The following is a 23300-nucleotide window of genomic DNA, read 5'->3' on the forward strand; positions in this document are numbered from 1 at the left end:
CATGCATATGTATATACACTTTTTGCTGGTTGAGTGGAAGAGAAGGCCTTACGGCCTTAACTCTGCCAGCTAAAATAAATCATTAAAAAAAAAAAAAAAATTCCACTGACTTTAACTATGATATTACCTGTAAATATTTTAACTGTTGTAGCCTTTATGCTAGACGTCTAAATCTTGATTATCAATTTTTTTGCAAAGTTATCAAGGGTGATATTGATTGTGAGTCTATCATAAACAATATCAGCCTTCGTATTCCTACAAAAGGTTTAAGATTTCAAAAAATTTTTTATAACCGAAATTCAAAATCACTTTCTCCAGTCTGTAGATGCATAAAATATGCCAATTTGCATGGGCACAATTTAGATCCTTTTAAGGTTTAGTTTCGTTTTGATTATTAGTTTTTACTGTTTGTACTCAATTTTATTCATGTATGTTTTTGTTATTTAAGATATTATTTATTTTTGTTTTGCACCTTTGTATCTTCTGTTTGTGTATTGTGCTGAACTATAATTGGCCTCTGGCTGTTGTTCAGCACACAAATATTAATAATAAATAAATAAAATAAATAAATTACTATTACTATTACTATTATTATTATTATTATTATTATTATTATTATTATTATTATTATTATTATTATTTACAGTAATATGTTCAGGCTGGCAATGTTCTTCAGGCTCACTTGACAGGTCATGTAATAGGATGAACTCATCTTCAATACTAGTTTCAGCCCGCCTTGTTCTACAGCATAAAATATTTAAATACAATAGTATCTACGTTGTTGTCTGGTAGAACTAAGTGAAACACGTGAACTCTGTTCGAACGTTTGAACTGACCGGTAACGGTTATGGTTAACAGAGTAACTTCGGTGCTCGCTGCCAAGCACATAAACCGATAGAACCGAGTTACTCAACAGTTCTACTCGCTCCGTCCCCACCTCTATCCTACGTTTCACTTCCATCGAATGTGTCGTAGCAGAAGCATTGTTACGGAGGAATCATAGAGACAAAATCAAGTGGTAGTCGATTAGTCATTTGTTGAGATTGGACAATGGAATTGAAAAACTGCAAAATATTGAAGTTCGTATTTTGTAACTCGACACAGCACTATGCAATATTAAAATAAATCATGGTTACACCACATACTGAAGACTACGACATTTTCTTCTCCTCTGTGGAACCAAAACGTGTAAGAGGAAGCTGTAGATTGTCAATTGCACTTTATCTAGAGACGTCCAATTCAACCATTACGGTCCGAATTTTAACGTCTGTGTATATCTTAAGAGGAATCCAGAAATGTGCAAGTATGCAGATATTTAATAATATGAAGATCAGACCCACCTGCGGCAGCTGTGGTCGGCGTCCGCTGTGCAACTGGCACTGCCGAGCGTCGCGAGCCGCGGCCCGATCTGCACTTCGAGCGCCGAGCGAGAAATCAATTGGCAAGCCTCTGCCTCTTGACTGATCTGTGTGGCGAAAGGAAACGAATGAATGTACTTGTGGGTGGGTAGAGGTAGGCCACAATTTCCTACTCAGCATTAAACCATACTTATGCCGAAGTTTTATGTTTCATCCACCAATGAAATGAGAGAATATTGTATTCAGAGAGCATTTGCGTTTCTTCGAGACACTTATAACTACAAGACATAAAGAAAGGTTTCGTTTCTGCAGTGACTTGCAATGATTTAGTTGGAAAACATATCTACAGGAACTCACCTTCGCAAATCAGCAATTGCCAAATGGACTCGACGGGATGTCAAGTCTGGCATCCTCGTATTTCGGACATGCATACCTACATTTTTATTTCTCGGAACAGCGTTCCGTTCCAAATAAGGCCTGGTCTACAATAAACCGGGAACGGAAACGACAACAAGAACGAGAACAGAAAAATTGTTAAAATAAATATACTTAGGCCTAAATGTGAGCATTCACAATTAACGAGAAGCTTGTCGGAGTCCGGGAACAGGAACGTGAAAGTTGGCGAAGCTTTAACTTTGCCGTTCTCGTTTCCGATCACAGCCTACTAAACTAGGCACGCTCTTAGAATGGTTCCTCATATCAACAAAAGCACGTGGTCGTTTCTGATATTTTATTGGTAGTTCATTCGCGCGTAAAACAGCACTGTCAAATCAAAATGCCAAAGTAGGCTGTGCCTTTGTTGCCTACAGGAACGACAGCGAACACACCTCGGCTACCTTCAAACTCTCCTCAGAGTGCTCAGTGTTTCAGGCGAGAAGCAATCAAATGGTGCAGTCAGTCTGGTTACAGCGCTTGCGTTCACAGTGACTCGCAGTCAGCAGTAATGTCAATTAATTATAAATATAACACTAACATTATAGCCTCAGAGATAAGAACTTTAATAATGAAAAGTGCCGTCCATATTTGTATAACTTGGGTCAGAGGGCATACTGGGATAGTTGGAAATGAGAGAGCCGATGAATTGGCAAAGATGGCAGCCAACTCTGATGTGCCACTGTCGTACAATTTATGTCCGATATCCTATATCAAAAAAGTATCCAAAGAACATTAGCCTATATGCAAGAATGGAACGAAAGATGGGTCATTAGTGATAAGGGTATTCTTACAAAAGAGCTATATTTTCCAACGGTCTATGATAGTAATAAATGTAAACTAATAACGCCAAATTTTGTACTGACACAGTTTTTGATTGGGCATGGAAAATTCGGGGAATACTTAAATAGATTCCATATTAAAGACGATGCAACTTGCATTTGTGGGGAGGAATCTCAAGATGTCAAACATGTATTATATGATTGTCCAGTCTTTTGCCGTGAAAGATACGAGCTTGAGTTGTTACTGAACACTTTAAATTATACATTTACCAAACCGTTAACCAATATACTTACCAACTTTAAATTATATAATTATTTCATGTCCTTCTTGAATAGAATATTCGTGAAACTGTAACATTATTCCGGAAAAAAAATCGTATTAGTTCTAATCAAATATAATGAAACTGTAAGTCTTCTATTTCGCATACTATAATATTGTACTATTGGTTTTAATTTTTATTTTAATTAGGCATTTGATTTCTAATTTTGAGCCATTTCTTGTAATACCTCCTTATTGCCAATTGTTGTTACTAAATAATGTATTTAATTCGTAAATTTTAAGCCATCTCTTAGTATAGCTACTTATTGCTTCTAAAATAATATGTTTAATAGCTATTTTATATATCTTCCTATAACCATTACAGGTTGCCATTGACAAAGAGTACCATGATACAATAAATAGAGAGAAATGCCTTGAGGCTTTATGAAACATATTTTTGTTGTTACAGTGAAAAATAACAAATTGAAATAGATTGAAACACAAAATAATATACGAAGTAACGTCAAAAGATGTGAATTAAATACATGGTCCATGTATATAATTCCTGAAAATAGCTATTGATCCTTTGCGTGTTTGTTTTTAAAACAATGTGTTTAATCTCTAACTACAGTCAGTGTATTGTTATTAGTATCTATTTGTTGTTACCTATTGCTTTAAAAAGAATGTGTAATTTTAAGTCAATTTTTCTACTATTCCTTTATTGTTTACACTTGTTTTTAAATCTTTTGTATTGCCCCTACTATTATATATTGCCCTTCAAGAATTTCGTTAGTTATAAGTCATTACTTGTGCTATTATTTCAGTTTTTGTATCTGTTCCTGAATCACGTATGTAACTTGTAACCGTAAATCATTGCTTGTAATATCCTTTTATTACCCTTAACTGTTCCATTGTTCACGAATTAAATATAAATTTCAAAGTGAAAGTCAAACTTAGTTATATTAATGTACTAATGATTATCGTTTCAAGTCGTGTATTTACTCTGAAAGGGTTAGACATTCTTGTATATCTTTGAATTGATTATTCCTCAAACATCTTAGTAATCTTTAACAGGATCCATTCTTTCATTAAGGTGCATTCTTGTACATAATTCGTGTGAATTGTAACCTTGACCACAATTTTGAATTATAATTTTATTATTGTTTATTGCTTATAAAATATGTATGTTGATGCCAACTATAACCCTAATATACCTCAGGGTGAAATAGGGCTTATTAAATTGGATAATAAAAAAACAGCACAGGACAAGCAGGTCAGTGTTGAAAATGGACGTGTATTTAAAAATAAATATTATAGAAGTAAAAAAATTACAAATATAAATATGAAGTTATAAATTATTCATTAATCATTTTCATGATTTAGGGCTTCTATGACGCACCTGGGCAGCGACTCTGTCGGTAAATTGGTCAACACAACTGTCTTCATAAGAGTGAATGACGAACAGTGAAGTATTCGCCATTAGTAAAAAAAAGTTTCAATAACAAATTATAGTACGCATATTATTAATATATTACATTTTGGATATGATGATGGCAGGTAATCAAACTAGGCCAACTCAAAATCACAAAACTCACGTGAGTAACTTTGTCGCTATCAGACACATGGATGAGCTGCTATCACTGGAATACTCATCCGCCATAGTAATCCTGAATCTATCACAACATTGACTGTAAGATCGCCCAATTGCCACATTTTATCTTCTTCCTGATAAGTTCAATAGTCCTTCGCCATCTTTGGGTAATCTAGGCCTAGTTAATAGTAAATTACGCATTTCAGGTAGTTTGCACGTCTTGATATTTTTTCTTCACTTCTAAGTGGCTTCCCTCGCTTATGTTTAACTATAGATGGACCTGTAAAGTCTTCTGCATAATTCTATCCTACAGCAGTAGCCTACAATTTGAAATTATATATTATCATAATACACAGCACAATTCATTATTTGTAGGTTGTACTGATAAAAAAATCTCCTCTCGCTTAATTCACAATACACACTCCTATTAAGGCTGGATCTGTAAAGGTAAGCGTTCACTACATCGTATCGCACTCATCGGACGAATCGCAAGGATCGGAAAAAGAAAATCTTTGCTGTAATTGTTATGTAACCGCGTTCACGACGACATATTGCACGCATCGGCTGTCGGTAAATCCGTCCACGTTTCTCGGATGAGCAACTTCTCCGATGTACGCGATCATGGCCTTCTCTAATAAATCAATTTTAATTGCTCAACTGTTACTATTACGTTGTGCCATGTTCAGTGTCGCGCCAAAATGGCAGATGGAAAACGTATTTCGCTTGTAGGAAACTGCGAAGAATTATATAATTTGAGGCATTCACATTACAGTAATCAAGTCGTTTCTTACAAATAAATATGCAGGGTGTTTAAAAAATACGGGGCATAATTTCAGGTATGTATTTCCCACATGTAGACAATCAAAATAGTTCATTACAACATATGACCGGAAATGCTTCATTTCCGAGTTATGGCCTTCACAACATTGAAATTCACCGGAACGTTTTTCTTTCCGCAGGTCGTTCTCATTACAGAAGATGTTCAAAATGTCCACCTCCTGCTTGAATACAGACCTCACATAGATGTCTCATTGACCTGCGAACACGATCCCAAACTCCAGGAGTATTGCGTATGTCTTCAGAACATGCCACAATTCGATTCCGAAGGGATTCCAAATCAGGCACCGGAGACGAATAAACCAGTGATTTTAAATGGCCCCACAAGTAGAAATCGAGAGGGTTCAGATCAGGTGAGCGTGGAGGCCAAGCAATTGGGCCACCTCTACCTATCCATCGATCAGGAAACCTTCGATCCAAGTACCGGCGAGCCGTACGACTGAAGTGTGCAGGAGCGCCATCATGCAAGAAGTGAATGTGTTGACGATTGATCAGTGGAGTGTCTTCTAAAACATGAGGTATGGTGTTTTCCAGGAAGTTTGTGTACGCCTGCCCCGTAAGTCTGTTTACAAGTACATCTGGTCCAACTAATCGATCACCAATGATACCGGCCCACATGTTGAGGGAGAACCGCACCTGGTGATGAGATGGAACAGTTGCACGTGGGTTTTCATACGCCCATACATGCTGATTGTGGAAATTTGTTATGTCATCTCGTGTGAACTGTGCTTCATCTGCAAATAATACTAAGGCAGGAAAGTTCGGATTTACACCACACTGCTGCAAGAACCACTGACAGAACCTAACTCGTGCAGGGTAATCTGCTGGGCTGGTGACAGGGCCTGTACACGTTGCAAATGATAAGGATACAATTGATACTCTTTCAACAGTCTCCAGACAGTCGCATGAGGAACATTGACTTGCAACGCTACCCTTCGTGTACTGATAGAAGGAGTCATGTTCACAACCTCCAGAATCTCCTCCTGTACATCTGGAGTTGTAGATCTTGGTCGTCCCCTTCCCAAACCAGGAGAGTTAAATTTTCCATACTCGCACAGACGGTAATAGAGACGTACAAATGTCTTCCGATCTGGACATTGTCGCTATGGGTACCTTTTCTGGTACAAACGACGAGCCAGCGCAGCATTGCCGTCCGCCTTACCGTACATGAAGTGTATCTCTGCCAGCACTTGATTTGAATACATGTCGCACAGTCTAACGCCTACACAACACTGAATGTAACCTTCGCCTCGGAATGAACTGTCAGAGTGCCCTCTTAATGTCTCCTTTGACGGCAATGACCTATGGAAAGAAAAACGTTCCGGCGAATTTCAATGTTGTGAAGGCCATAACTCGGAAATAAAGCATTTCCGGACACATGTTGTAATGAACTATTTTGATTGTCTACATGTGGGAAATACATACCTGAAATTATGCCCCGTATTTTTTAAACATCCTGTATATTATAAACCAATATCTCTTTCGTTTCTTCCTCTTCAATTAAGAAGCATGAAACAATTACAAATTCTTAATCGCTAACACTCATGATTAATAGACGTAATCTCAAAACTCGTCTGTTTTCAGCAATGTCAATATCGTACGTCATATGTTTTAAACAGCTGATAGGAAATCCGATGACATGATGAGGTAGAGCCGTTACAGTGAACGCATTCCACTTAAAATATCCGTAGCGTGCGATTCGTCCGAGGGGTGCGATACGATGTAGTGAACGCTTACCTTAACACTGCATTTCCTAAGATTGCGGAATGCTCAGGTCGGGGAGGTCACATACACATCCTGTATGGCATTATTAGTCACGATGACATCATTCAAAATGCAATCATTCTCTATCAGAAAGGTGTTTCAGTATAAAACATTACGTTAGGCCTACAATTACTGCATAGTGCCATAGTATATACTTTAGTCTGACTGCAATGTACAACTTTTCCGTGTTTTGTATTAATGGGCTATACTTTTTATTGCAATGAAAATAATTCTATATATTGTTATAATAATATAAATTAGTAGCTAACATTTCTTTTAATAATTGCAAACAGCAGCATTGCAAATTTGAAAAAGAAAGAAACCATTTATAAATAGGGCCTAGTTTTCTAATTGCGCACTGCGAGATCCTTGCCCACGTCAGTCATCATAAGGCATCTCGTATATTTTGTAGCAAGAAGACCATGATATAATTTATTCTTCATCCATAATTTTTTTTAACTTCGAAATTCAGTAGAATAACTTTCAATATGTGCTACGTGTAAATGTGAACAGACTACCATGTGAACTGAATTCTTAAATATTTTGTTTCATAAATTTTGAAGGTTGTTAAGTGGTTAACTTGTGTTTATTTTGGCTTGCTTGTACTCATGACAGAACGGGTTACTTACTTACAAATTTCTTTTAAGAAACTCGCAGGTTCATTGCCGCTCTCACATAAGCCCGCCATCTGTCCCTATTCTGTGCAAGATTAATCCAGTCTCTATCATCATATCCCACCTCCCATAATCCATTTTAATATTATTCTCCCATATACGTCTCGACATCACCAAAGATCTTTTTCCCTCCAGTCTCCCAACTAACACTCTATATGCATTTCTCGATTCGCCCATATGTGCTACATGCCCTGCCCATCTCAAACGTCTAGATTTAATGTTCCTAATTATGTCAGGTGAAGAATACAATGCATGCAGTTCTGTGTTATGCAACTTTCTCCATTCTCCTGTAACTCCATCCCTCTTAGCCCCAAATATTTTCCTAACAAATTTATTCTCAAACAACCTTAATCTCTGTTCCTCTCTCAAAGTGAGAGTCAAAGTTTCACAACCATACAAAACAACCGGTAATGTAACTGTTTTATAAATAACTAACTTTCAGATATTTTGACAGCAGACGAGTGTAACAAAAGTTCCTGTAACAGTATGTTAAAATTATTCTCTTGTTTAGTTTCCATTTTCTCAGGAACCATGACCAAATTTTATGGTGTAGGAGTTGGTACTACTTGATTGTGGTGTGATGCAATCCTTTATTAATAATTTGGCTGAAAATGTGATATTTACCATAAAATATTTGAAAAAAAAAAAAACTAAAATTTTCAGTGTACCAAAAACTTTTGTTGCATTCTGTAGATGACAAAAGATTCTCAACCGAATAATAACAGGCATTTCCCATATTTATTCTGCGTTTAATTTCCTCCCGAGTGTCATTTATATTTGTTACTGTTACTCCAAGATATTTAAATTTTTCCACCTCTTCGAAGGATAAATCTCCAATTTTTATGTTTCGATTTCGTACAATATTCTGGTCACGAGACATAATCATATACTTTGTCTTTTCGGGATTTACTTCCAAATCTATCGCTTTATATGCTTCGAGTAAAATTTCCGTGTTTTCCCTAATCATTTGTGAATGTTTTGCTAACATATTCACGTCATCCGCATAGACAAGAAGCTGATGTAACCCGTTCAATTCCAAACCTTGTCTGTTATCCTGAACTTTCCTAATAGAGTCCTGCAAAACCGGTTGTAACCGAAGAAACCCTACATAGCGCTACTGAACGCCTGGCGTTATAGGCAGTATGCGAAGTACATCTGCTTGCGTACTGCCTCAGTATTCGGTTTACGAGTATTCGAGTTGATTCGATCTCTCTGTGGGTGGACGGCTCTGGCGTATAAAAGGAAGATCACAGTGAACCATCCAGATATTATAGCTGCGGATCATCAAGAGGAACAAACAGCATGCAGCGTGAAACTACAGATGTTGTAAAGCGTAAATTGCAGAAAAAAAATTCGGTATCCAGAAATTACTAAGGTTGTAGAAAACTGAATTATAATATTACAATAATGACACACTTAAAAAAAACAGTAAACTCAATCAATAGTAAAACTAAAACGAAAACAACTTTATATCTTCTGAAACATACTACAACCAATGCTTTTAGTATGTTTACTATGACTAGAGTCTAGCAACTAATTTTCGAGCAATCGAACTCTCAGTGATTTGTCAATCATCTGGCCCCTGTAGAAAAGTCTAACCACAGCTATGACAAATACTATCTATGGCCCACTTTGACATGCTTGACCTAGGGAGACAGACCTGAGTACGTTGACGTCTTACATCTGTATTAGAAGAAAAAGCAGTGTGAAACTAGCGGCGATGTTGCCAGACTGTTGAAACTTCCAACTCAATTTTCTAATAACCGTGCATTTAATCACAAAACGTAATATAGGTTTTCCATTCATTTAAGTGAACCTTAACGCCCCGTACAATCTGCAGGGTTATTTCACATCTACCCTGTATATGAATAGCTACTGTTTTGGAGGACTGCATTTAGAGTTAATAATTATTTAATTTTATGTTTTGTGATTAATTGTGATTCTATTTTGGATTTATTTACTTATTATATCTCACATTATACATTATGCTTATTTGATTTTCTACATACTAAATTGGTGGAAAGATCACCAAACAACTCTAGCCTCTCTAGCAACACTTGTGAAACGAATATTGGCCATTCCATGAATAAATGTTTCCACCGAACGTAACTTTAGACTAGTAAAACAGATTTATTAATATATAAACACAAGAAGTCAACTCTGACCATGTAGTCTATGATAATAGGCCCTAATAATAATTCTGAACATCAAATAGTTGATATTAGCACGTGTGTAATAAAATAGTTCTTTGAATGATACTTGTTTTCTCTGAAGTAGATCTTTTCTATACAGAATGATTAGTTTCTAAAACTTGCTATTCTTTTGTTATTCGTAGTTTAGAAATGTGTAAATTATACTTATTTTGTACAGAACAACAACCGTTGGGAGCCAAAGTAATCGTATTGTTGAAAATAACACTACTGTTTATCTTTTTAAATTGATTTCTTAATAAATAATATTGCAACTGATTAGAATAATTAAAAAGCATGCCACTATTGTTTTAGAGGTAGGCCTATACATATTTTTTTTAGTTTAAAGTACAAACGTCATAATGGAATGTATGTACTTATTTCCTATTTTGTTTTATAACGAATTGTAATTATATTTTTGAACATGTTTACATTATCATATTTCACATTATACATTACGTCTATTTCCTTCGAGGTCACTGTGTCCATTGTTCATTTATTTGTTACTAGTCAAATTACTGCAAGTTCGAAATACAAAAATAAATCTATTAAAGTGTCAAATTATTTGTATTCCTATTTGAAGCAAACATATTTTTGTAATTAAACAAAATAAATATCCTTCAATATTATTACTCTGTTTGTATACTGAGAAAATGTTAAAAGAGTTATTGTATGATGAAATGTACCTGGTGCTATTTGGAGATCGTATTTTCTTCCTCCTTACCATTTCTTTCTGTGTGAGATTTGCGTTCTAAATAATTCGCGATTTTACATGAACTTATGTAATATCGACTATTGTGTTATACAAATCGAACAAGATTCAGTCAATATGTGACGAGAAAGAGTTACGACGTAATCAGATGATGAAGTTATGACGTATACTGTTTAACAATGGTATAGAAAAACGCCAGCTATATAGCGTTTATTGGTAAGAAAAATATACATGGCTTATGCACGTCTTGTTCTGTGAAAAACTATAACATTGTTTAACATATCTATAAGCAACTTTCATTAGTAAAACTGTAAATGTTTAAAATATAAACGATACTTATAAAGTTACTGCAAGTTCAGAATAATAAAGAAAATATATTATGTGTTATAGTGTCGAATGTACTGTAAGAGTACATGCAAACACTTTTTTTTTTTCAATAAGACAACGTAAATTTCTTTGTTACTCCGGTTGTGTACTCGAAAAACATTAGCTACATGTAAGTGCGCTTGATGTTCTATCTACTCTGCAATACATCAGGCGTAACCGCTCGACAACCGAGTATCCGCTCCGATGTCCATCCTAGCCGGTTGTACCTCCGAACGGTCGAATCTAAACCGGTTGCGTGCGCTGTTTTGCAGGTCTCTATTTCCTAATGGCATATTCTAGAGCGAAGTTAAAAAGTAAAGGTGACAGTGCATCTCCTTGCTTCAACTCACAGTGAATTGGAAAAGCATTAGATAGAAATTGTCCTATACGGACTCTGCTGTAAGTTTCACTGAGACACATTTTAATTAATCGAACTAGTTTCTTGGGAATATACCAAATTCAATAAGAATATTATTTAAAACTTTTCTCTTAACCGAGTCATATGCCTTTTTGAAACCTATGAATAATTGATGTACTGTACCCTTATACTTCCATTTTTTTCTCCAATACCTGTCGAATACAAAAAAATCTGATCACAGTCGATCTATTATGCCTCAAACAGCACTGGTGATCCCCAATAATTTCATCTACGTGTGGAGTTAATCTTCTAAAAATAATATTGGACAAAATTTTGTAGGACCTCAACAAAAGTGATATTCCTCGAAAGTTACCACAGTTAGTCTTCCCCTTCTTAAAAATAGGTGCAATTGTGGACTCCTTCCATTGTTTGGTACAATTTCCTTTTCCCAAATAGCAAGTACAAGTTTATAAATTTTACTAGATAATGCGCTTCCACCCTCTTGTATTAATTCTGCTGGAATTTGATCGGTACCTGAAGACTTGTACTTTTTCAGATTTTCTATTGCACTTTTGGACTTCTGAAAGTGTGGGTTCGGGTATAAATGGCTCAGCAGTTCGTGTTTCAATTTCGTCCCGATCATTTCTATTTGGCCTATGTATATTTAGTAGTTGCCCAAAATAGTTTTTCCATCTGTTCAGGATTGAAGAGAGTCTGCAAGTAAGTCACTATTCTCATCCTTGATCACGTTTACCCTTGCCTAATATCCGTTCTTAAATTCCTTTATACCTTATATAAATCTCGTATGTTTTTATTCTTACTATTTGTTTCTACCTCATTCAGTTTTTCCTTCAAGTAACCTCTCTTTTTGTTCCTAAGTGTACGACTTGCTTCCCGTCTTTCGTTGAAATAATTATCTCTATTCTCCTCAACTGGATCCTGTAACAATTTCAATTTTGCCTGTTTCCTTCTTTCTACTGCCGTGCAACAATCTTCACCAAACCACGATTTCTTTTTCTCAGTTTCATAATAACCTATGTTCTGCTCAGGTGCAATTTTGATACTATCTCTAATATTTTGCAACACGCTGTTAACATCTAATTCTTTCTCAACTTCGTCGGAACTTCCTAAAGTGGCAAATCTATTCGAAATTTCGACCTGATAACGTTAAACATTAAGAAGTTCACTTTAAATAGCAATAACATTAAATTTGAGACGAGTGGCGACGCAGGTGTTTATCCAGCCCTTTGGTCTCGCCGCAGGCAGGTGCCGTTCCGAAAACTGAGAAACAATGCTATATCACGACAAGGACCAAGGGAGCAACCATGAAAGAGACCACAACAAGTACAACAAGACAATGGTGCTTGTCGTGATCCCTGTCTTGGGTCATATCTTGGCCATTGTCGTGATTCTTGATATGAACCTTATTTTGGTTCTTCCCGTTGAGTTCATCGTGGTACGTACCGTGGTCTTTGTTGTCTTTTCCATGGTCCTTACATTTATCCTTGTTCCCTTTGTCGTGATCCTTATGGTGGTCCTTGTCTTTGTCATGGATCTTAACGCGAATTTCGTTATTATTGTGGTCCTTATCATGGCACTTTTTGAGTCATGGTCCTTGTTGCCTTTGTCATGATCCTTATCGTGGTCTTGGTCCTAATCGTGATTCTTAACGTAGTGCTTGTCGTAGTCCTTGCCATGATTCTCATCGTGGCACTTATCCTTGTATATTGTCCGTTTCGTTGTCCTTATGTTTTACATGGCCCTTATCATGGTCGTAACACATATCGAGATCCTTATCACGTTCCTTATTGTGCCGCTTGTCGAGGTCAATTTATTGGTCCTTATGTTCCCAGCCGCACAGTGTGCAATTTTCCCGATCTAGGTGGACAAAAATCAAATTTCGGCTTGTTTAGTTAGGCATAGGTGAATATGAATTCATGTTCTTCAGAATTTGGAAAATATTGTGAGGGATAGCTTTTACTGTTTTAGCAGCAGCAAGCTATTTTTAGAAGGATATGAACAATGAGTTCTTTCTAACACACCTCGCTCCTGTTCAATCGAAGACAGGCTTACTATGTGGGTGAAAAAGAGCCAACTTTGTTAGTGATTTGTGGTGTTGTGGGACATGGAATCAGTTCAGATAGGTACGTTCTTACTAATGTAACTTCAATTTCAAGTTCGTAAAGCATTTTTCTTCTTACAGTAGGGTTTAAATATTGTAATTAAAAATATTTGTTTAAAGTTCTCCTAATCTAATGTGAGTTTTAATATAGCCTGTCACGTTTGCGCGTTCTTGTGCATTTATCAGTAATTATTTTCTTCAGTGGTGGTGCACACGGTAACGCATCAGCAACAGTTCCATATTTGGCTTAACATCAGAAAAAATCATGGAATAAGGAAATTTTTAATCACTGTGTGAGTGTTTTTGGCCTACAAAATTATTCAGGAGATCGAATATCAGGTTAAAAATATATCGGGCTCATTTTTATCTAACCTTAACAAACGCATCGTAGATCAGAACGCAAATCTAATATTTGGAAAAAAAGGATAATTTCTCTGCATTCTAACGGATTGTCATGAAACTTTGTATAGGCCTTAAAGGTTGCACATATTTTTGTGTACAAACACTGATTACGTTTGCACAAGAAAAACTACCCTTTTATAGCGAGTGCATTTACACAAAACTTCTCACCTATGTAACAGATCTACTGTATATCCTCCTGAGTCCTGAGGCATTTGCTGTTTATTATTATTATTATTATTATTATTATTATTATTATTATTATTTATTTAACGACGCTCGCAACTGCCGAGGTTATATCAGCGTCTCCGGTGTGCCGGAATTTTGTCCCGCAGAAGTTATTTTACATGCCAATAAATCTACTGACATGAGCCTGTCACATTTGAGCACATTTAAATCCCATCGACCTGAGCCGGGATCGAACCCGCAACCTCGAGCACAGAAGGCCAGCGCTATACCAACTACGCTACCCAGACCGAAGGTATAACTCGGGGAGATTTCGACACTGTGCTTTGAAGAGATCTCGACATGTGTCGAGTTCACCTGATTTCGCTTGTGGCTCTTGTTAAATGACCTGAGTGGCTGTCTCTATCAAAATGTTTGTGTTTAGTCTTAGAAGAGTTCGCAATCTTTCATGGAGCTTTTTAGTACCAATTTGTACGTCTAGCTGTTTTTCTCTGTTCGCCTGCATGTATGTATGAAGCTACTTATTTCCTATTGAACCAATCTTGATTACACTTTTTATTTTAATTTTCATTGATATTGGACAAATAGGAAAAGGCACAACTCTCGATACAAACATGGAAGTTCAATTGTTCAATTAGTTCGGCATATCCTTCGCCTTGATTCTAAAGGTCATATCAAAGCTTTCTCCATCCATAGATATGCTGTGGCTACATTTGGCAACGCAGGAATTAGACGGACTAGTTCCAGCATCAGCCAGCAAGCGAAAAGCTGTTAAGAATGTGCATTGTATAGATTATTTACGTATCTTGAAATTTTGTTTTACTTGTGATTTAATAATTACTCGTACCTATGTTTAAGTTGTATTTACTTGTGATTTTAATTAATTATTTAATATGTTTAATACTCTGTGTGGTGTTCCCTAGGCCAGAAGTACATGAACATACGAAGTAGGCCGATAACCTTAAGAGTTTGTAGAATAAATATAAACCTCAAACTTTTAAAACAGTTCTAGTAAATTTAGTACAGTAGTCTGTTAAGTGTCCTTTGTTTTAATGGTATTTTAATAGATACAATGTTTTCTCATGTGTTTCAAACGCTCAGGAGATCCTGCATTCCGGAATGCAAGTCTAATTATGACAGCTCTTTATAAACAGAAGGTCCTGTAACAATTTTTGGATTCCCCCGAGACGAATCGAGAAAATAGCGAGCAATCCCTCGCAAAGATTGACACCCTACTTCATCATCAGCTGTCTGTGCAATACATTCGAAGAAGGCAACATCATACTTTACGAATACTACAGATAAATAGATGGTACTATACAAAAATTACTTCTCGCGTACCTAAAACTCATAGCAGATGCAGCGCCTCATTTTTTTTTTCCTTCTTATCTGAGCACACAGAAACCATGCCCAAGATCCGACCCAGAGTTAGGAAAAGGGAAGAAAAGATAGCAGAAGCAGCTACAAAATAGGATATTCTTAAAAATTTTCAAGACTTCGTAGACGACATTAATGAACATTAATTTATTCTTTGGTTTGTAGTGTTGCTATTTCCAAGAATTTAAATTGTAAACTGTTCTTTAAAGATGTTGACATTTCAACGAGTGTTTTGAAAGATGTGTTCCAATAGAGTGATACACAGGCTGGAATGATTTAAATAAAAGTGTTTGCATCAACTGATTTCTTTTAACTTAGATTTAAATCATCTTTTAGTTTCTACATTTGTATTTTAAACATACAAAAATTTATTCTGTAAAGTCAATATTATACCAATGGAACTTTTAAATGTTTAAATATATTAGAGACCATTTTTGGGACATTGACAGTTACAGGTAACCTACTAACTGCTGGCAGTTTGAGCTTGTAACTGAGCCGGCAAAGTTATCTCATGTTTTCTGTGCTTAAATTTGTACAGTTTTAGTTTTGTTTCGCTACAATATCTAATGTAGGGAAGAAAAAATTTCTTAAATAGGAAGATTTTATCAAGCTTTCAACAAACAGTGGCATATATAAAACAAAATATAAAATATGTGGTTTAAGAGCAAGAAGGAAATCTCATCTTCTGAAATGCAATAATTGGCTGAGTTTTATCTAATTGTAGTTGTGGTGTGTTGTTGTCTTTTAACATGTGTCCTAGTATTTTTATTGTTTCACATATGGGTATGTTAGTGAGTGTATAGATTGGTGATGTCAAACGATGCTAGTGTTGAATTGTGGGGTATGTGTTTGTCCTTGATGTGGTTGAGTAGGTCTGTATTGTTCTTGACTGCAGTGTGATTGGTGAATTGTACGTTGTTTCTGATTATGTTTAGCATGTATTTAGCTAGCTTGTATGCTGGTGCAAACCTGTCTGATTGGTATAGCAGGCCCGTGTATTTTAGGTTGAGTATTCAGCTGTGGAACTTCAAGTATGTTCTTTTAACTTAAAACTGGAAAAAGTCTAACTCCTGTTTGGTCATTGGTGTGATTTGTTATTAACAATATCTTACTTCAATAAGTCCAATTAGAAAAATAAATTAAAATCATTTAAGTGAAATTTTTATTGAAATAAAAAATAGATTTAAATAAGAAAAATCACCGAGTTTGATTTCAATTTAAAAAATCATGGTTTATTTACCTATATTAAAAAGGTGATCACAGCTGATTACTTCGTTATCTAAATATGAAACTAGGGCCGAAGAAAAGTATTGATTTCGAGGTAGTATCTAATTTCTATAGACATTGTTTACAAAATGCGTCGCGTTGCAGGGTGTCTCTACTGTCTGGACATCCGACTGTCTTCAATAGTAGACTTCCTTCAGTGACGTGAGGTTGTATCAGAATGCCGAAACAAAAATCCAACAAAGAACAGATAATAAAGAGGACTTAATTCAGAACATGGGGAAATAGTGTTTGACTTAATTGATAATGATTTTTTTTTGTAAATTTAATATTTGTTCCGAGTTAATTAATTTGAAACATAAGTAATCATGTAAATGTAAGTTGCATTATGAGTTCACTCATACCGTGCACACAGATGCAGCGTTGCCTATAACCAACACTATTTTTTAGCCCTAATGATATCATTACTGGATACTACGAAGGTAAGGAGAAAATTGTCGGTGCAGGTCTTGACAAAGCTAGCATTTATCTAATTGAAGCATTGGAAAGGGCAGACAATGAAAATGTCATGTTTAACAAGCCATTAGAGATTTACGTCACCAAGTAAAATTGTTCCATTCGAAAGGAGGTTTTCTCTAATAACATTAATATTTGCTTTCATGATGTTTTCATTTTCTTCTTCTTGCTATAATTTGTTCAGGTATTACTTGATATACTTACAATGGGTGTGTTCTCTTTTAAATGTGTCTGCCAATTCAACAAATTATTTTCAGTGTATTTCCAGAAAATTTAGAGAAAGAGAAAAGAGTTTGTGCCCAACAACTTTTCAAAGACAAAACGTATTGTTAGTTTGTAGTATTTGTCATGAATCAACTATAGCATCATTAAGAGCTATACCAGAATATGTTGGAACGCTGACTTTTTTTTTTTGTCCATAATTAAAACATGGCGAGATAGCATAAATGTTAAACGTATGGTAGGGGAGTAATGAAAATAAACAGCTGGGCGATGTCCATTTCTTCCATCAGTGATGCACAGATTGAGTTCTTGAAAAAGTTTATTGTGTGCATTAACAGACGGAGAGCACTAAAAATCAACGCTGGTTTGTTCCGTGACACTTTTGAGGCTAGATAGAAGCACGAAGGTTCTAATAGCTGAAGCTCAATACCAGAGGCGGCTTTTCAGGTGAACCAAGTGAAGCACGACTTCACCACAGAATTAAAAAAAAAATTAAAAGTCACTTTACTTTTACTATATATCACAATGAGACTGATATTTTATGTTCATATAATTTCAAAAATCGCTCCGCGCTGAAGAAGACTTAACGAACATAGCGCCGGTGAATCCACTTCTTGCATTGCGACTTCATATTTCACTTGCTTTGGTTACCGTAGCAACAAGACTCTAGTCTGATACATTTAAGTTCTCCGCTGGTGAAGTGAGCTCGATTTTTCTCCAGTTAGTGTTTCACTCAGCTAGGGTTACCATGGCCACAAGCCTACACCCATCGGCCCACAACAACAGATAGTATCGTGACTTTGGTAAGACGTGAAATAGTAGAGGAGACGAATTATTCACAGCGTCCCGCCAATCAACGACAAAGGGACTAATCAGGATAGACATCTGTAACAATGAAAATTACAGAAATATAAAAGGGTAAAATTAATTTCGGCCATAGAAAAGATATACTAAATGAATATATTTGTAATTATTTAACTGTTTTGCTAAAGAAGCAAGCACGAGTCTTGAGAAAAGTGAGAATATAATGTAAGAGAAATTAAAAAAAAAAAAACTTGGTTGTGGTGTTAGCGTTGTAGGTACTACTGTAACCTATATACAATGTTAAATTTTGCCGCGGTTTCGTGAGCGAGTGTGCATAAAGATCGCATTGTGTGCATTGTAATATTTTCTCTGCTCTTCTTATTACATTAGTTATTAGGCCTATTTTAAATTAAGAGTAATATTTGTTCATAAAATCAGTGTTCTTTAGAGGTTTAAGGCTGTTTATTAACAAGTTTGTCCGCGGAAAGAAGTTTCTCTTCCATGAATCGCATTAAAAACTATTTGCGTAGTTCCATGTCACAACAAAGGCTCTCGTCACTCGCAAATATTTCCGTGCAGAAGGAAATTGTGCACAAAATTATGAAACTCAGCCTTTCCACGACGATGTTAGTGATAAATTCGCTGCCATGAACAGAAGGATTCAACTTGTTTTCAAAATATTTGTATGATTACACTAGTCAACAAATTTTAACTTTGAAAATTGTGCCGAAATGAAACACTGTTACTATCCACATATTTGCCATGCTGAATCCAAAAATGGAACCCATTTTTCAGCAGCACCCTCAGATTTTCAGTTATTACCCTTATTACACTTCTGAAAAGTTCGATACTAACTAAGCAGTTCCACATTTTTAATATCTAATGCAGAATGCATGAATATAGTCTTCCAGTATTATAGTGGTGTTAGTACTAAAAGTAAAGTATCCTTTATGTTATAATGATGTAAATGGCTACTTACATTTACGTAGTGGAAGGAGGCATCGCTTTAAAACACTTTTTTGTGTATGTTGTATTCTCCGTTTTTATGAACCAGCAGTAATCACTCATCATAGATGGATCCCATCTCCCTTTATAACGCTGTTCCATCTGTAAAATGTCTTGATGAAAGCGTTCCCTTTGTTTGTCACGCACTGCACCAAAGTTTTTAGGAAAAAATCTAAATGAGAATGCAGGAAGTGAATTTGACAGACATCCTGTATCCAAAATTCTTATAATTTTGAAAAAGATTCTGAACTAGTTCGTCATTATTTTCTTCCTTCTTGTTGCCGAGGGACCCATTCACAACACTTTTAATTGACTCCCATGCTGCACGTTCGTTTGGAGTTAATTTTTTTCTAAAAAAAATTTGGTCACTCATCACTTTTTTAATCTGAGGTCCAATGAATATTCCTTCTTTTAATTTTGTATCACTCAAACCAGGGAACATTCTTCTTAGATATTTTAAACCTTCGCCTGTTGTGTCCATACCTTTCATAAAGTTCTTCATGAGCCCTAATTTAATGTGTAAAGGATGTAGATATATTTTTTTGTGGGTCAACTAAAGGTTTAAATTTTACATTATGTTTCCCAGGAGTGAAATCTTCTCTTCTTGGCCATTCCTAGTTTATATAGTGATGTTGAGTATCTCGGCTGTCCCAAAGGCACAGAAAAAGGATATTTAGAGAATCCACTCTGCATTCCATGTAGAAGACTTTAAGATCCCGCAAATATCCCAACAATGGTTTTCATATTTTAATGGCTTCAAGAATACAACACATGTTTTTGTATGTTTCTTTTTCATTGCTGCGCTGTATGCTGCAGACATGGAGGGAAGTTTATTGCCATTGTGTAACAAAATGGCTTTCAGACTAATTTTAGAAGCATCTATAAATAAGCGCTGCTCTTCAGCATTATGTGTAATACCTAGTTTTAATCAATCCATTTACATCGCTGCATGCACAAACTCCAGAACCTGTAACTATGAAAAATGGTAATAGATCCTTATTTATGTTTCTAAATACTGAAACATTAGCATCTTTATCCAGCACCTTCCATTCCTGAAGATGAGACCCTAGAAGCTCAGTCAGCTGTTTAGTTAAGTACAAATCACGTATACCAATCATTGAGTTCCACCTATGTTATTAAATGTGGCTTTTCTTCTCTCTCTTCATCTGGAATGTAGATGTCATCACTTGGTGTAGAGGGCTGCACATCATTAGATGACGTTATGTCAGATTCCGATTCTTCTTGCTATGTAGAAGGTGGAATGGGAACAGGTAAATTTTCTCCATGAGGTATTGGTCTTATAGCTGACGGGAGATTAGGAAACTGAATGAGTCTCTTATTTTTTAAGAAAATCCAGTAACATTGATTAAGCAGAAATAGGAATCATCTTAGTGTCTTTTTGCTCACACCATACCATTGGTTCGGAAAGTTTTTACAACTACGCCTTTGCTTCTTCATTTCATTTCACACAGAACAGCTCACACTACTAACAAAACCTCTACACTCGAACTAAACAAAGTACAGACTGACTGTCTCTGTTTTCATTACCAGGTACCCTGTAAGTCTATCTTATCTTTCAAGTATCAACAAACCATGATTCAGATGTGTCAAGTGAAGAGGGACTTGGTGTAATGGATAGAAACCAAAGAAGCGCTGCTACATATATACTAGGTATTGAAAAATGTGTATAAATTCTATATTTACAACATTAAATGATTGAAATTTATTTCATGTGTACCTTGTTAAATGGGAATACGTATGCATACATCAAAATTAAAGGTAGGCACCTGTGGCTTCCACCAATTTCCTCAAGCGGCCGGTAATGGAATCCACAGTCTTCTGGAGGAAGTTGCGTGGGACATGGGTGATAATGCCTCGAATCCGTCCTTCCAATTCTTTATCGTCTCTGGACGGATTGTGGCATTCCTTTTTTTCTCCATATGGCACCATCTCGAACGAAAACAACGGAAATTCACACTTCATAGCCAGCAGCAATCTTCGCTCTCTCGCGAACACATAGGTGATCGACCATCTTTGCTATTGTTGCGCGAACCGCCTCTCACGGCCAACACCTATACTACGGACGAGCAAACGTTCAAATTATTTTTAATGATTTATATATACACACAATTTTCATTATGGTTCCATCGATATTAAAAATTCTACAGTCAATTAATAATACCTAGTTACTTCCCGCCCGCACTATATGTATGGCTTTTCATAAAATATAACATTGTTGCAGTGCTCAGAAACCTGACGTGATGGAAAAAATCTGATTACATATTCGTAATTAGCTCATCAGACTTGGTAATAATCAGCATTCTGTTTGTCGGCACAAAAAATGTTGTAGACTAGTGTTATTTATTACCTTTAATTTATGAATATTTTATTATTACTATTATCATTATCATTATCATTATCATCGTTATCATCATCAATGTCACGTATTTTAAATATACCGGTATTTAATATACATAGGCCTATACATGATTTTTGTTATAAAATTAGAAGTCGATCGAAAACTACTTCACGCACTTTTTACGTCACGAGTCGCCACTGCTTTTCAGCTGCAGTAGGTGAAGAGGCACTTCACCAAAATTTTAGTCTGTATTGTTTTTCTCTTTATTATATCTTTTTATTTATATAACAATCTTGAAATGGATACCTATCTTTCGAACACCCCAGTCCCTAACGTATTGCGGCAGTCTATAGCTTTCAGTTGTGATGGGGATGACGAGGTGAATGCAGTTGACCTCGTGAGGGTGGAGAATTGTCTCTTGGGGGTAAGAGCGAGGGATATCCTGAAGGAAATACTCGTAGAGATATCCTGAACTAGCACCAACAGATAATGCACGTGTACTTTGAGGGATTCACTTTGCGTGTGCATTTGTTTTTCAGTATGTAAACATTGAGGATATACCTACAGTCTTACTAATAAAAACTCTACAGACGTTTAACTGTCTTATACTTATACAAAGAGTAGCTCGTTTATAAGTCGTGTGTAAATTCCTTACTAATAATCACTATATACGTCGTGTATAAGAGTTTAACTGTTGACACAGCTACGTCATAGTTTCGTCATTACTTCGTTACGAAAGGTAATAGAATATCTGAGGTTCTCTATTGCATCCGGTAGAGCGCTCTAGTGTGCTGTGTTAAAGTATCGATAGTACAACTGGCTCTGATCGATTACCACACTATATTTTGGTCAAATAGTACAAGCTAAAGCAATATTATTCTACTTATTCTGTGCTCTTTGGTGTGTTCTTCTGTGGGTACAAGGCATCCACCATCATAAAATGACAGTCGATACGAACAGCTGTTAGAGGAGCGGCCATTTTTTCTCTATATACAACACTTAAACAAGTGGTTTTATGTATATAACTACTGCAAAGCAATTCCCATTGTATAGTTACAGACTGTTTATACATCCATCTCTTATGCATGGTTTATTAGTAACATTTTATGTCTCAACGCTGCATAAGTCTCGTATAAAAACTATACACGGTTTATTAGTAATACCGCTAGTGTATTAGTATATTAAACACTCTTAAAAACAACTCAAAATGCCAAATTTTTGTTACATTCCTACATGTAAAAACCAGGGAAAAATTTTGTCTTCATTCAGATCCCAAAATATTCTGAATATATGCTTTAAACCTTAAAAAATAACGAATGAAATTGCGCCTTGAAAGTGCTAGCTATTAAACAAAAGTAACTACTTCAAGTAATGAATTGCTGGCTACAGTTTCATTTTAGAGAAGGGAAAAGAAAAATCAATAAAAACATATGCAACCTCGACAACGAGCTACGTTAACTTAGATTATATGCAGTAGTTGTAGGAGTCTTCGAAGTTTACGCCTGCAGTAAACTCTCTATAAACTGGGATGTTCATTGTCCAGGACGATCCGTAGTGAAATCCATTTCGTGAATAATGCTTTTAATGTGCTGTAGACTAATAGTAGCCAATTTGCAAAACCAGCTATTTGCAAGTTAGACGAATTTTGGCAAATGAGGAAAATTGTGTAAAAACTTAACCACAGATGCTAGAGGCATGATTTCTAGTTTAAATAATGGGGAAAAAATATTTAGTTTGTCTTCCTACAGCTCAGAAATATATGAT

At 35.8% G+C, this 23300-nt stretch overlaps 1 protein-coding gene across 5 annotated transcripts in view; it reads right to left on the minus strand.

Moving 5' to 3' along the window:
* Positions 1-23300, minus strand: part of ort (ora transientless) — a 244997-nt gene that overhangs the window by 163647 nt on the left and 58050 nt on the right. The window contains exon 2 of one of the 5 annotated variants that reach the window (XM_069838558.1): positions 1341-1465. The exons of the other annotated variants lie outside the window; for them this stretch is intronic. The gene's annotated coding sequence lies outside the window, so the exon portion shown is untranslated. The remainder of the gene's footprint in view (positions 1-1340; positions 1466-23300) is intronic. 5 annotated transcript variants of the gene reach the window in all.

The sequence above is a fragment of the Periplaneta americana genome, chromosome 10, assembly GCF_040183065.1.
Source record: "Periplaneta americana isolate PAMFEO1 chromosome 10, P.americana_PAMFEO1_priV1, whole genome shotgun sequence".
Taxonomy (NCBI): domain Eukaryota; kingdom Metazoa; phylum Arthropoda; class Insecta; order Blattodea; family Blattidae; genus Periplaneta; species Periplaneta americana.